Source organism: Crinia signifera, chromosome 8 (assembly GCF_055691185.1).
Source record: "Crinia signifera chromosome 8, ASM5569118v1, whole genome shotgun sequence".
NCBI classification, from domain to species: Eukaryota; Metazoa; Chordata; class Amphibia; order Anura; family Myobatrachidae; genus Crinia; species Crinia signifera.
Window position 1 is genome coordinate 155082731 of NC_139224.1, and position 15459 is coordinate 155098189.

Here is a 15459-nt window from a genome sequence, read left to right on the forward strand (position 1 = left end):
ACCAATGCTTGTGTGGGTTTATTCTTTAATATCAAAGAATATAATGGTAGCTAATTTATTTTGGATTATCCTAACCATTAGAGCATTTATGTGGTGCAGAATGAGGGTAGGAAAATGCTAAATACAGATACTATGTAAATATGGGACTCATAGGGATGACCGTCGTAGGTGGTCAAAAAACCTGACGGAAATCCCAACAAGTTCAGAATCATACTCTCCCCATGCCCACCCTGCCTTCCAGTGGGCTAACTCTACCACCCCTCCACCCCCTCTTGAAGCCTGACCCTAATCTTTCTAATTAGTGCCTAACCCCCAGCACCCCACCACCTAAACCCCTCCCCACAGCCTAATCCTACATCGCTCCTCTAGTGCCTAAACCTAACTTCCATCCCCAGTCTGACCCTAACCCGAACTGCATACGCCTTGTCGGTATTCCAGTGTTGGCATCCTGAAATGTTCAATGTTTCGGGACCGGTCTTCTATAGACCACCGGGAAGCTGAATGCATCCCATAAATGTACATTGGCACCATCTCTTATATATTTGGCTACATCTGTCACTCAAAGTGTGTGAGTGTGTCTCTAACGCCTCTAAGCCTCTGACTCACATGACTGACTCACATGACAAAGAACCAGCCCAGTGAGCCCGCAGTGGCAGACACCCTCTGCCTCCCCATGTTGCCCAGGAACCTACTCCACAGCCACCAGGTGAGCGCCCCGCAACACTTCCCCCCCCCCCCCGCGCGACCCCCCCTCCCGCGATTCGCAGCACCCCCTCCCGCGATTCCAGGCACCCCCCCCACGCAACCCTCCCGCGATTCACGCCCCCCCCCCTCCCGCATTTCGCCCCCTCCCGCAATTCGCGGCACACACACCCCCCCCTGTGACCACCCCCCTCCCGCGATTTGCGGCAATCCACCACACACACACACCCCCCCCCCCCGTGACCAACCCTCCCTCGATTCGCGGCAATCCCCCCTCCCGTGATTCGCGGCACACACACTCCCGCAACCCCGCCTCCCGTGATTCGCAGCAACCCCGCCACCCCCCCTCCCGCAATTCGCGGACACCCCCCACCCCGCGATTCACGGCAACCCCAGGATTAAATGGCACAAGCAAAACACTGACATGGCTATGGTGGACAATGAAAAAGGTTGACATGAGTTTTTGAAGATTTCTTTTTCATTTTTGAATGTTTTCAGATTCATTCTCATGTGTCGACATGGACACCAATGAAGTGCCACACTTATATCAACATTTACATGTGTTGACCTTTATGTGTCTATCTATTCTCGTGGCGATTCGAGGCAGCCACCAACACACACACACACCCCGCGATTCGCAGCACCCCCCACCCCGTGACAACCAACCCCCCCCCCCCCCACAATTCGCGCCACACCGCACACCTATAACCCAAGTTGCAATACAGGCCATCTTTCATACAATTCTAACCATATTTCTCACAATACAAACGTTCACAAATTAAGGGGGCGCAGCCCCTTACGACGGTGTGAAGAGCTCCCGTAGGGCGCAATGAATCACCTAGTATGAATAATACACAGGTTGTTAGTGGTATTAGCAAATATTTCTTGCAAACAAAGAAGGCTTTATATTTAAATAATAGTTGTCAGACTATATGTACCTACATTTAAAAAATATATATATACAGTATATACAAGATACAAGACAAAATCGCACTATTTGAATGTTGGTGGCTGATAACACTCGGTCCCCGACTAGTAGGAACGCTATAATCCTTTAACACCCACAATAATGTTAACTAGCGCCCAAATATAATAACCTTTTCATAAGTAACGTCTTCTCATGGTTCACAAAAACATAAGTACGTTTTTATAAAACATTTATTTAAAACACAAAAAGGTCAAATGTTTTTATACCACTGTACATCCTTGTAATTGGAGTGATTTTTCTCAATCCTTAAGCTTCATAGATGAAACATATACCCAACACGTTTCGTCTTGCGAAGAGACTTCATCAGGGGTGCAGATTCTTCTTTTATAAAAATGTAATTATAATACAATTCATTTGGGCGCTATTTAACATTATTGCGGGTGTCCTATATATCTATATCTATCATTGTATATAATGCATAGTCACCACCACTCTGCTTTTAGTCTGGCCCTTTACCTCATTTAGTCAAGTTTCATATAAATATTCTCTCCATTTCTTTTATATTTCTGCTGCTTCTTAGAACCTGCCTAATACAGCTATTTACACCCCTAACAAGGCAGATTTGTTACTTTATAGCCATTAGAATTACTATCGTTTCCGTGCTGACAGTTTAAAATTTGAAACGGATGTGGACTTTTCATTTCTGTCCCCACAGTCTGCGCGGAGTAACAGGAGGAGGGGCAGGGAAATAAATCTCACGGCTGATTATATCCCATATTTTTTATGTTCCGGTCTCTTTTGATGCACTCACAGGGAGATGCAATCACTTGATTGACCTCTGACCTGCCCTAGACACCTGCACTATCCCTCTTTCTCGCCCCGGTTGCCCATACATCTCCAGGCTCTGTGACCGCATCCTGAACCGCAGCAAAGACTCCGCACTGGTGACACTGAAGCCATGAAGACAGGCGACCTTCCATCTGTCTCCCCGCCCCAGCCCCCTTAAATTTTCCCTTTTGATTTTAATACAGATTTATGGAGAGGGCTGGTTATCAAAACATACTGCGGTGGCAAATTGGTGTCCTTATTTGCAGCCCTACAAGTACCTATAAACCTGCCACACTAGCAAACAAATAGTATTATATAGAGCTCGATGATTACAGTGCGAGCTCTCCTGAGGACAGTATACCGTGCAATGATATTATTCTCAATATCTTTTTCTTTTCCTGCCCCAATCCATCCCTTCCAATTTAAATATCACACTAGAGTCCTGTGCAGCTGGAATTAGGTTCCTCATTGTGACATTTATATTATTTACGTAATGCAAAATTCTTTACAGAGTCAGGCAGAGCTATAGGTAAAAATACACATCGTGCTGGATCATTGTTTAGGCTGTATACACTTCTTATAAATATATATAATCAAGACCGATTACGAAAGTAAAAATGAACATCTGGGAATCATTGGATAAGCCTCATACACACTAAGCAATATTTATTTATTTTATTATTATTTATTATTATTAACAGTTTCTTATATAGCGCACACATATTCCGCAGCGCTTTACATAGAATATTTGAACATTCACATCACTCCCTACCCCAGTGGAGATTACAAAATATATTCCCTACCACATGTACACGCACACACATTCATTCTAGGGTTCATTTTGTTGGGAGCCAATTAGCCTACCAGTATATTTTTGGGGAATGTGGGAGGAAGTCGGAGTGCCCGGAGGAAACCCACGCAAGCACGGGGAGAATGTACAAACTCCGCACAGTTAGGGCCATGGTGGGCATGGAACCCATGACCTCAGTGCTGTGAGGCAGTAATGCTAACTATTACACCGTCCGTATTTAAAACAGTATCGCTCATTTTGCCCTTCTGAGCAATGTAATATTGCTTTCTGTGTATGCTCAATATAGACGACGGCGTGTGCTCCAGCGGGTTTTTAAAAATGTCCTTAATCATCTGTACAGCAGAATCAGCTTTATTGGCCAGGTATATTTGCATATACTAGAAATTAGATTTGGATTGCTGTGCAACGGCCAGTTAATACAGTTAAACAGTGACAGTACATATATACATAACACATACAGGTATACGATAGATGTACACTGGGGGTTATAGACGCAGGGAACATAAATTTGCTTAGCTGCACAGCGCCTAGGCAGCCAACAGTGGCGCCATTGGTCGTTGCAGCAGCCAGGTAGGTAACAATATAAGCAGAGACAGTACAGTTATCACACAGGGAACATCTACCCGCCGAGCTACACAGCGCCTAGGCATCAGCGGCGCCATTGGTCATTGCAACAGCCAGATAGGTAACAAGTAAACAGTGGACAGTGCAGATATAGGACATAGGTATAGATATAGGACACATACAGATACATACGGATGTGCACTAGATGTACCCTGGGAGGTTGATGGACAAGACAGGGGAGACACAGGGTTACATATGACTAAGCAGATACAGTTCCTAGGCACCCATCAGCGGCGCCATCTTTATCATTGCTACACAGCAGCTGTAGAAGGGCTCAACAGGCCGTCAGTTTATTTGACAATATCATCAACAAATGCATTTATGAGTACATAATGACATCACTGAACAATATCGTTCAGTGGGTATGTACTATATTGTTTGTCCAAGACGAAGTTCAAGGGATATCGTTCAATGATATCGTATCGTCTAGCGCAGGGGTGACCAAACCTGTCCTTAAGATATACCAACAGTTCATGTGTCTCAGGTAACCTGTGGATCTATAGTAGGAATGAATGCAGCAGGTTTGACAATGTGACAGTTAGTAAGGACTACAGTTGCGCACCAGCTAGGTGATTTGAAAAACGTGGACTGTTGGTAGACCTCAAGGACCGGTTTGGCCACCCCTGATCTAGTGTGTCCCCTGCTTTGTGCTAGTGAGCATATCTACCTCTGGTGGAACACTTGAGAACAGTTCAAGGCACTCTACAGTTAAAAACCGCTGTCTAAGCGTGTGTGACCCCCTGCACCAACTTTAATTGCCCACTGTATTTACAAGTATGTTACATATTTGTGGGATGAAGATTAGGTGGGAAACAGACACAGAGCAGAAGTCCAACCATCTGTAGCTACCATCTGCATGAAATAAATCAGCAGGATGCATAGATATTACTGGTCAAATAAATAGAGAAATGCGATTTAAGGCTTTAGCCCAGCTCCAAATCCCGACCCTCGTGTTACACCTAGAGAAAACTCAAAAACATTTTGGTATGTAACATAGGTCTGTAAAATGCAGTTACAAAGAGTCCTATAAACGTACCATTTTATGTCTTGTGTCTTCACTCTTACTTTATTATTTTGGGTTATAGCTGCCCACTGTGTTTCACAAAGTATTCCATGACCACTAATTGGATCTTTGCCCTAGGCTTGTTGGTGTCCTTAAAAGGCGAACTTGAAGCTATATGCCGTTATTGTAAATTTCCTTCTACGGCTAAGATGATAAACTTCCAGAGCTGCAGCCTGCTGGGTCCGACAATATATGAAGCTACAGATATTCACCGCATGAGGTTGTTGTGCAGAGCAGATAGTTGGAGAATGATTCCCTCTTGGAGCTGGAAGCATCACAAGTTCTGTGAAAGTTTCACTGATAATCTACAATTGGGTTCTAAAGCTGAAAAATTATTATCTAAAAGATGGACTGTCGTTCCAGCCGGCCAACTCGCTAGCTGGTTGGAACAAAAATCTGGCAATGAATGCAAACAAACCATAATCCAAAAACAGAGAAAAATATATTCAGGCAGGTTGGATTTAACCAATTTGTCTGAACCATTTTTGACCATTTTCGGCATTTGTAAGCAAATGGGCGACTGTCATTTGCTTTCATCAATTACCAGATTTACATCCCAACCAGCCAACTCATTGGAAATATACGTTAAGATGTGTGGCCAGTTGTAGATACAGGTTGAGTATCTGTTATCCAAATATCTGTTCTCCAAATTATTCTGAAAACCATAGTCTCCCGAATGTACTTTTTTTTTTTGCTAAAAATTTACTGGGAACATCTGTAACTGGCGCTACAGAGGAAATAACATGTAACTGGCACTACTGGGGAAATTATATGTAACTGGCACTACTGGGGAAATAACATGTAACTGGCACTACTGGGGAAATAACATGTAACTGGCACTACTGGGGAAATGATATGTAACTGGCACTACTGGGGAAATGAGATGTAACTGGCACTACTAGGGAAATAACATGTAACTGGCTCTACTGGGGAAATGATATGTAAGTGGCACTACTGGGGAAATGAGATGTAACTGGCACTACAGGGGAAATAACATGTAACTTGCACTACTGGGGAAATGATATGTAACTGGCACTACTGGGGAAATAACTTGTAACTGGCACTACTGGGGACATGATATGTAACTGGCAATGCTAGGGACATGATATGTAACTGGCACTACTGGGAAAATAACATGTAACTGGCACTACTGGGGAAATGAGATGTAACTGGCACTACTGGGGAAATGAGATGTAACTGGCACTACTGGGGAAATGAGATGTAACTGGCACTACTGGGGAAATGAGATGTAACTGGCACTACTGGAAAAATTAGATGTAACTGGCACTACTGGAAAAATTAGATGTAACTGGCACTAAATATGTGTAAGAAAATGATTGCTTAGCATTCAAAGTCAGTGTCTGTTATTGTACACAAATTTTGTTTCATGTTTTAAAACCTTGTTTCAAGCACAACTCAAATATATTGTGTGTATTTCATGTGTCTGATGTGTTTGTACAACATAAATGCAAGATACCTCAAATTACCTCATTCAAATATAAAAATATTCCAAAATACGGAATAATCCAATATCCAAAATGCTTCTGGTCCCGAGCATTTTGGATAAGGCATACTCTACCTGTATGATATCTGAAGCAATCATTATCAATGGACTAATTGATCCAGTACATGCATGAAACTGCAACCAATGAAATACGGAAGGAATGTGGCCATTGATTACTACTAAAAATGGACACTGAGAAGATAAGCGACTTTACAATGTCCATAATAGACTTTGCATTATATAAAATTGAGAGTCACACGAGCATGTAGGGAAATCAAGGAAATATTGTTATTTATTAACTACAAATGCATACTGGCCAAATTAACCCTAGTGTTTATGCCTGGTCATCAAGACATACCCTGGGTGATATGGTGAGGGTGGGGCCAAAAGATTGGCGTTTAACACTGTATCCTGCAGCCCAAACGTCTTGCCCTTGGAGTCTCAGAACCAACATGCTTCTGGATTGTGAACTTCCTAACAGCTAGGGATCAGGTTGTGAAAGCCAGAGCCTACACATCCGCCTACGTGCCCCAGGGTTGTGTCCTCTCCCAGCAAAGGTGCTGGATAAACACTACATCTGGTTCTTGGTCCAGACACCGCCTGAGTGTTGAAACCGTAATCCACATAAAGGTTCCCTGGGCGGGCTGAACAAGACTCTTGACAACGGGTCTGAAACCAAGAATCCATCAGGATATCCATGTAAAACACATGACTTCCTCTGAATTATTCTGGACGCAAGCCTTTGATCAGTGCCGGTTACATCAACCTTACCAGTAGTGACTATAACTCTCCAAATTAGGTCCAACTAATTAATTTATTGCTATTTTATATATTATACATATGTATTTTTAATATGCCATTACATTTGTTACATTTTCATTGATGCATATACTTTATGTTATTTTTTAGAGCTGCTTTTTCTGGTTGTTTTGTTTTTTTATGTGTTTGGGGAACTGACCATCCCCTTAAGCAGCTGCTTTTAATAAGGCAACAACTCATATATAGGCGCTCGGAAAATTAACCTAGGTTATTGAACAGTCCCTCCATTGGTTACCTGTATCTTTTAGTGTTCAATATAAAACACTTTTACTCGCATATAAAGCTATTAACCATACTGCACCAGCCTATATCTCTGCACTTATCACAAAATATCTCCCATCTCGACCACTCCGTTCTGCACAAGATCTGCATCTCTCTTCTGAACGGATCACTAGCTCCCATTCACTATTACAGGACTTTCATCGGGCTGCTCCCATCCTATGGAATGTCCTTCCATGCACAATAAGATTCTCCACTAGCCTCCAAACTTTCAAGCGTTCCCTGAAAACTCACCTCTTCAGGCAAGCCTATCATATTTACGTTCTACACGCATAACCCTCTAAGGCACTTATGTATTATATAGCTTCCCTTTTGGACTTGTAACTTGGTGGGACTGCTATGCTTTTACTGATGCCTGTCATTGTTTTTCCCTCCTATATTCCTATAGATTGTAAGCTTGCAGCAGGGCCCTCTAACCTCCAAGTCTGTCTGTTGTTACCCAGTTTGTTTTATCACTGTCTACTATTGTAAAGCGCAACAGAATCTGCTGCGCTATATAAGAAACTGTATATAAATAAATAATAAACATCACTTGTGTCCTCTCCCCCCTGCTCTTCTCCCTCTACACCAATGACTGCTCCTCGGCTGAGCAGCCAGTACAAATCATAACATTTGCAGACAACACCACAGTCGTCGGCCTAATTGAGGAAGGGGTCGAGACCACACACAGAAGGGAGGTGGAGAGGCTAACCAAATGGTATGCCACGAACAACCTTGACCTGAACCCACCAAGATAGTTGAAATTTGAAATGGTGGTAGACTTTAGAAGAAAACCGAACACCGTGGTCCCACTAGTCATCTCCAACAGCGTGGTACCGCAGGTCGAGACCTTCAAATTCCTAGGGACAAAAATATCCCACAACCTCAAATGGGGCCCCAACATAAACACTATCATCAAGAAGGCCCAGCAGCGGCTATTCTTCCTGAGAAAACTCAGGAAATTTGACATCCCTCAAGAGCTAATGCGTATCTTCTACACAGCAGTCGCGGAATCCGTCCTATGCTCCTCGATCACAATTTGGTACGGAGGGGCACACGAGTCTGCAGACTGCAAAGGGTGGTGATTACAGCAGAGAAGAACATCGGTGCTGACCTCCCCCCTGTACAGGAACTGCACTCAGCCTGGGTAAAGAAGCGTACGGTGAAGATCGCGGCAGACAAGCTCCACCCTGGACACAACCTGTTTGACATTCTCCCATTGGGTAGGCGTTTCAGGTCGGTCCCTGCCAAGTCATCCAGAACCGTGAGAAGCTTGTTTCCGATAGCTATTGAACAATGTACTAACAAACTAATGCTAATCGATTTGTCTAACTATGATTGTCTAACCATGCTTATCAATGAAACGTAAAACATCCACTGCATGTATGTGAAAAAGATGCAATGTCTTTGTATGTCACGCCTCGCCTTGTGTTCCCTTGCTTGTAGCTGCACTGTAATCCGCAAAAAAATCCTAGTATACGCGAGTATTCATGACCAATGAAGTTGATTCAGATTCTGAAATCGGAGGGGCATGGCAAGAAAATAAAAATGTATACGCACTGCCGTGAATTAGCTGGATGGGCTGCAAGAAGCACATTTTTCAGGGACTATGTAAAAACCAGACCCGGACTAAACCCCGGACCGCCAGACCGGACATCAAAATCAGCAGTCCGGTGCTTGTAGTGTCCGGTCCGGGCGGTGTCCCGTCTGGTGGGTCTTGTCCGGGGGGGTCCCTGTGATAGCTATCATTAGGGACATGGGTAAGGGGAGATTACAGCCTCCCGGCTCCGGACCGTCCTTTTTTTTCTACATGCCCGGACCATACAGGGAGACTTTATTCTCCCCCTCCTCCACTCCCTGATGACAGGTGTCACAGGCAGCCCCCCAAACAGGACACCCCCTGGACCGCACGCTACAAGCTCCAAACTGCAGATTTTGATGTTCGGTCCGGGGGGTCTTGTCCTGGTCCAGTTTTTACCCATAGCCCATTTTTCATCCTTAGTTCCAGCGTCAGGCCATTTAACAGGCACAGTCCTGAATAATTAGAACTACTCCTCTCACTTAGTGCAGGCGTGTCACTAAATAAACAATAATATATTTATAAAATGTATAATAATATTAAGATGTCCTGATGCTGGTAAATCAAAGCATATGCCCTGATTCGACTGTTATCAAGGCTGCCATTTTTGCAGATAGACAAAATCATGCTGCGCTGCAGGTGAGGTGTGCATAGAGAGCTAGATGTATCTGAGTTATTTTGTTTCTGTGCAGGGTAAATACTGGCTGCTTTATTCTTATACTGCAATTTAGATTTCAGTTTGAACACACCCCAAATCTAACTCTCTGCTCTGCCACACCTGCAGCGCAGCTTGGATTTGTCCATCTGTAAAAATTGCAGCCTGAGTCAGGTATTTGATTTATTAAAATGTGGTAGCCAGTATGTAAAATTGTACTATGTGGTGAGATATGTATGTATGCCATATGTGGAGCTTCAAGAATTTATATAATAATGATATTAATAATGTTAATTAAGCAGAACATTATGCAATTAACTCTAATTCCATTAATTAGAATAACATTGGGAAAAGTGTTTGTTCAAATGAGATCCCAAAGGTGATATTGAATAGTCCGCAAGTTGCAGGCAGTACAGGATTCTGGGCCTAATTCAGACTTGATTGCAGGGCAAATTTGTTCTCAAAATCGGCAAAACCATGCTGCACTGAAGGTGGGGGAGATGTAACATATGCAGAGAGAGTTAGATTTGGGCGGGGAGTGTTCAAACTGAAATCTAAATTGCAGTGTAAAAATAAAGAAGCCAGTATTTACCCTGCACAGAAATAATATAACTCTCCCAAATCTATCTCTCTGCACATGTTACATCTGCCCCACCTACAGTGAAGCATGTTTTTTTCCATTTTTGAAAAAAAAAAAAATTGTTCCGCGATCGGGTCTGAATTAGGCCTTTTGTCCTCCCATCTTTTAAAAAGTGGTAATTATTTACACTGCAAAACCTCACCAAGTACGATAGAGGAAAAAGAGGGCTATTTGGGCATTATATATTCTTCATAAATGACCCCCACTTTGTTACTAAGTGGATTACAGGTATATGGGGGATGTTGATGACCATTGGCGATTTTAGCACCTTTGTCCTCCATTCAAGTGAGTGAACATACAGTGTCGTTTTCCCAAACGAATCACTGATCTGTATGTTAGGCTCCGGTTGCTGGATGCAGATTAGCATAAGGGCACCCCCCTTGAATCCGCCACTGTCTATAGACACGGGTTGCCTTGGTGTGCCAGCACTGTCGTCTGGTACCGAGGTGGTTTACATTGAGCATAATAACAGCACACACAATGCCGCACTTATCAGCAAACATATTACTTGCTTTCAAATCACAGTCAAATCTTGGTAGAAATTACATTAAATAGAAACCTTTATGGTCCCCTAATGCTCAGATGAGCCTCGGCTGGCGTCACGGAGGCAGAATTAATATCCAGCTTATGCTACACCAATATAACATGACAACTTCTGTCACAAAGAGTTTAGCTATTCCTATTGCAAGCTATGGAGCGCTATGTTCATATGTGTGAGTGCAGAGCCAGGGTGGTTGTAACCCAGTTTATCTACAACAGCGTGGTGTTGTCAATCACAGTAATCTCAGCACTATCCTGAACCGAGATGAGGAAATTTGTGGGCCTACAGAAACCCACACGAGGAAGGTCAGGTGAAATCAGATTAACAGCAGGAGAAATTGCTTTTGCCTGGAGCGAGGAAGAAAGAGAAGTGGTACATTGACACAGGAAGACAGATCCCGTGCGGCTTTAACAACAGCAATGCCAGGTACAATCTCTGGATCTTAGAACTGCAGAGTATCACTCACCTTTTTCTATGTGCTGAATGTAATTCTTCAGGTCCACAATGGCAGGACATGCACAGTACAACTGCTCTAGATAAAGTCTACTCTTAGTCTTCTGCAGATAGATAGATCTATTCCCATACTTTCTCCCATCAAACCCTTCTCTTCCCCCTGTACCTTCTTTCTCCTCTATTCTTCATCAATCTCCATCATGTTTTTGTGCCTTTCCTCTTAGTTTGTTTCCTCCAATCTTTCCTCTTTCCTTCTACTGTTCCTCTTGTTTTCCCCATAATCCGGCCCTTTTTCTGCCATCTCCCCACATTCTTCCCAATTTCCTCCCACTGTTCCTCTCGCTCACCCCCACAATGGCCTTCCATCTTTCCTACCATCTCCCCATGTTCTTCGCCATTTCGTTCCACTGTTCCTCCTGTGTCTTCCCCATAGTCTTCCCATTTTCCAACCATCTCCCCAAGTTATTCCCCATTTCATTCCACTGTTCCTCTTCTCCCCCCCCCCATAATCTTCCCCTTTCCTACATCTCCCCATGTTCTTCCCCATTTCCTCCCATTGTTCCTCTTTTCATCCCCCATGGTTTTCCCCCTTTCCTCCCATCTCTCCAAGTTCTTCCCCATTTCCTTCGACTGTTACTCTTCTGTGTGCCCCCCACCCACGACCCTCCCCCTTTGCTACCATTTCCCCATGTTCTTCCCCATATCCTCCCACTGTTACTCTTGTGTGTGTGTCCAACAATCCTCCCCCTTTGCTACCATCTCCCCATGTTCTTCCCCAATTCCTCCCATTGTTCCTCTTGTCATCCTCCATGTTCTTTCCATCTTTCCTACCATCTTCCCAAGTTCTTCCCCATTTCCTTCCACTGTTCCTCTTGTCATCCCTTATGGTCTTCCACCTTTCCTACCATCTCCCCAAGTTCCTTCCCATTTCCTTCCACTGTCCCTCTTGTTCCCCTGACCATGGGCTTTACCCTTTCCTACAATTGCTCCTCTTGTCACCTCCACCCCCATGGTCTTCCACCTTTCTCACCATTGTTCCTCTTGTCACCTCACCCCCCCCCCCCCCCCCCCTGGTCTTCCCCCTTTCCTGCTAATTTGAGGGACTTCTGTTGTAGGGGGCAATGGGAAGCCAATTTGCAGGACTTCTATTTGGGGGTGAGGTGCCTGTAAAGTAGTCTGTTTGCAAATCAGCCCTGCTGAACAATAGCTACAGATATCATATATAACAAACATTAATGATGTAGCTTGTACCATACACATAAAGAACAATTACCAGATGTGTGGGTATAATACATTGTGACATGTGTCTGATGCGAGGACATTGGAAAAAAGGGAAATAACACAGTCCAGAATTGTTGGATTAGGTCTGAAGATTCTCCCAGAGCTGGTGGCAAAGAAAGGTGTGCCCTGTGTCTAATAAGGCTTATTATTGGGTACAGGTATGGAACTGTCCTGCATCCCAATAGGTCCTTCTTCAGCAGACTCATTGACCATGATGATGGGTGTTCTGACATCCTCAGTTGCTGTCAGGCGAGGGGGAGGATGTTGGCTCACACCAGGGGCGGATCCAGGATAAAATTACAGGGGGGGCACCATGATAAAAGAGGGTTTAGGTGGGGGAGGGGCGGTGTTAGTAATGCCAGTGTACATGCTAAGAGAGCGGCAGAGAGAGGGTGGGAATGGGATTAAAAATAGGCCCTGGCATTTAAAGTACGCAGGCTCACCATGGCGACAAAAGCGAAGGATGCAGTTAGGCGCGCTCCGGAAAAGGGGGTGTGGCCACTCAACAAGGGGCATGTCCTTAAGTGTAGTGTACAACACTATATACAACTTCTACACATTATGCAACAAAATACTAGACCCCACTATACTTGCCCCTTACACATGATGCCAAATGGAATGAGCCAAAATTCACATAATGCCGCATGGAATGAGCCAAAATTCACATAATGCCGCATGGATTGAGCCAAAATTCACATAATGCCACACGGATTGAGCCAAAATTCACATAATAACACATGGATTGAGCCAAAATTCACATAATGCCTAATGGATTGAGCCAAAATTCACATAATGCCACATGGATTGTGTCAAAATTCACATAATGCCACACAGATTGAGCCAAATTCAAAAAATGCCACACGGATTGAGCCAGAATTCACATAATGCCACACAGATTAAGCCAAAATTCCCAATACGCTTCATAAACAGGGACATTGTCCATCAAAGGTGCGCATTAAACATTTACACCATAATGTCCATTACACATTAAGTCACATGCCATTATGTATTATGCCAAACACCATAATGCCTATTAAAAATTATGCTACATAAGTGCTGCTTATCTACATGCTCATTGCCAAGGGTTCCATGCTCATTGCCAGAGGTTCCATGCTCCTTGCCATCTGGGATTACATGCTCATTGCCAAGGGAGAATATATGCTCGCGGTAAATGGGTGACAGCCGCCGCCAGGCAGAAGTGACAGCCACTGACAGTGGCAGAGCCTGGCTTTGTTCAGAGCACTGCAGGTCCCGGCTAATTGAAATAATACCCCTTTCACACCAGAAAATGCATTCCCAGGTTGGCCCCTTTTACACCAGCCTAGTCCCTGCATTTTCTGGTGTGAGGGGGAGAGAAAATCACCCCTCCCCCTCTTTAACCAGTTATCTCATTTAACCGGCTATATCTTCGGAACCAACTGACCCATTTACATGAGACAAGTATCATATTGATTTGATTTGAGTGGGCTTTGAATAATTTTGGTCCAGTGAAACTGGAACGTTTGGTTCCAGAGTAATCTGCCATCAAAGAACATGAACAGCCATGAAATTACATTTCAAAAATAAAAAATCGGTTTACATGCAATATCTCTAGAACCGATTGACCGATATGGACCAGCCTGGTATCATATTGATGGCCCAGCGATTTGGAATTGAATGAGATCTGCGATGCCAGGGAGGGAACTGACAGCCGTCGGAACTAGGTGGGGATCGGAATTGCCGGGTCCCATATTATCCTATGGGGAAAAAACGTTAGAGCTTTGCCAGGCGATATCTTTGGTTCCCGGGGGGGCTAGAGACACGGGGCTGGGCTCGTTGGAAAGCTCTGGTCCTCAGCTACAAAATGAAATGACAGGGGGGGCACGTGCCCAGGTGCCCCCCCCCCCCCCTGAATCCGCCAATGGCTCACACGACCCTAGAAGGTGAAGCCTGTGGGAAGATTCCTTCCAAAATACAAGACAACTGTTGGCAGTGGTCATCACTGAGTGTTGCATCAAGCAGCTCCTCCATAGGCTTGGAGGAGAGGGCATAAATCTCCGTTACATCACAGTCATTAAAAGCATCAGGGATACTGGGAGGTGAGCATACGATAAGGTGTCAGCCGGCTCATAGATGAACTCGTAGTAAATACACCAAATGACTCTACTGAGAATCACACCGGAAGGTGCAGCTTGAAATGAGCGTGATGGTCAAACACGTCAATCACAGAAGAAAACAAAGTATATATACTTTTGGCTATAGAACCCTATTGCCACCCCCTCAAACAATGAGCCTAATTCAGCTTGAATCGCTAATTAGAGAAAAAGCCTGTGATCAAAATCAAAACTAGAATGAGCATAAACGCCCTTTGCAAAATTGGGAATGCATCGCAAATAGCAATGTATTCGCACATCCATTCACAAACACTGAGGCATCAAGCAGTTTTATCCTAATGGTCATCACTGACGTCAGAGAGTCACCCAAAATATGCCTTGGAACGCCTGCAATTCACCCCAAATATGCATTTGCACCCAGAGAATGTGATGTACACGCCCCTTAAATGCCGACTTGCTCTGCAGCTGTTATACATAGGCCTGTGGTTCCCAAGCTTTTTTGAACAACGGAGCCCCGGAGTATCAGAATCTTTTTAAAGGCACCCTGGGGTCAATAGTTTCTCATTAATAAAGTCAGAAAAAAATATTAAGCTAAGTAAAATGTGTTTATATGTCACCCGTCGGGTCAGTTTTATAGTAATTGACAGGATCCTCTTCTGTTTGTCCACAATTTACCTTTT